This window comes from Alexandromys fortis, unplaced genomic scaffold (assembly GCF_014885135.2).
Source record: "Alexandromys fortis isolate MF-2015 unplaced genomic scaffold, M_Fortis_MF-2015_v1.1 scaffold_34, whole genome shotgun sequence".
Classification (NCBI taxonomy): Eukaryota; Metazoa; Chordata; class Mammalia; order Rodentia; family Cricetidae; genus Alexandromys; species Alexandromys fortis.
Window position 1 is genome coordinate 9,820,992 of NW_026067933.1, and position 1,487 is coordinate 9,822,478.

General features: G+C 38.8%; 1 non-coding gene across 1 annotated transcript; it reads right to left on the bottom strand.

The window, feature by feature from the left end:
- Window positions 1-879: 879 nt before the first annotated feature.
- On the bottom strand, window positions 880-981 carry LOC126503992 (U6 spliceosomal RNA). The gene has a single exon (XR_007592464.1). It is a non-coding gene; the product is annotated as a U6 spliceosomal RNA (small nuclear RNA).
- Window positions 982-1,487: the final 506 nt, after the last annotated feature.

Below are 1,487 nucleotides of genomic sequence, written 5' to 3' on the forward strand. Positions count from 1 at the left end.
CTAGCCATGCGGGCGGCCGGGTGCTGGGGACGCAGCCCTGCCGCTCCTAATTCAACAAATCTGTATATTGCTTTTAGTAAGAATGCTATTTTTACTATGTTAATCCTATTGAATCATGAGCATGGGAGATCTTTCCATTTTCTGATCACTTCCCCAATTTCTTTCTTCAAAGACTTAAAATTCTTGTCATATAGGCTTTGCACTTGTTTGGTTAGTGTTAATCCAAGATATTTTTATATAATTTTTGGCTATTTTAAAGGGTGTTTGTTGTTCCTCTCATTTTTTTCTCAGCCTGTTTATCATGTATATATAGGGAGGCTACTGCTCTGGGACAATGGTCTGTACCCTGTCACTTGTATTTTAAAAAATGATGATTGGCCAACAGCCAGGCAGGAAGTAGAGGCAGAGCAACAAGAATTCTGGGAAGAGGAAAGTTTCAGTTTGCAGTTGTCACCCAGACAGAGAGGAAGCCAGACACAGAGCAAGCAAAATATGACCGCCTCGCCAAAAAAGGAACAAAGCCACATGGCTACCACAAACAAGAATTATGGGCTAATATAAATTATAGGAGATAATAAGAAGCCTGAGATACTAGACCAATCAGTTTATGATTAATGTAGGCCTCTGTGTATTTATTTGGGACTGAACAACTGTGGGATCAGGCAGAGCAGAAACCTCGGTCAATGGGCTAAATGCTTTTTTTTTTTTTAAGTTTATTTTATATCCAGCCACATCACTGAAGGTGTTTATCAGTTGTTGGAGTTCCCTAGTAGAATTTTTGGGGTCATTTATGTATACTCGCATATCATCTGCAAATAGTGAAAGTTTTACTTCTCTCTTTCCAAATTGTATCCCTTTGAACTAGTTTTGTTGCCTTATAAAAATATGGAACATTTCATAATTTGTGTGTCATCCTTGCACACATCCTTACAGAATCTTCTCTGTATCATTCCAATTTTAGTATATGTGCTGCTGAAGCAAGCATGAGAACCAGTTCTTGCAGTCTGTCATATATAACTTCCATGTGCTGGTCAGAGCATGCACAAATGTTCAATAAATACTTGTAAAAAGGTTATTTACAAATATTATTTGACACTAATGAAACAAATAACCAACCAAAAGCCTTCAAATCTTTGAAATAATTTAAAATGTGCCTGAATACTAAATAGGGTTTGAGAAATCTTTGTTACTCCTACTGGCATAGGGAAAGTCTGGGGAGAGACAACTTTGAGAGTAACTCACCTCAGTTGTTCATATTTTAGTGGCTATGTCTTCTGGGGATTGACTTGATTGCTGATTGATTTGGTAGGGCCCAGCCCAAAATTGGTGATGTCATGCCCATGGAGGTGATCCCGGATTCTTTAAGAAACCTGACTGAGCATGAGCCAGAGGGAACAAGTCTTTGCTAAGCATCATTCTTTCCTTCCATCTGCATCTGTTCCTGCCTTGAGTTCTCATTCTGACTTCTCCTGGTGAGAGACTGTTTC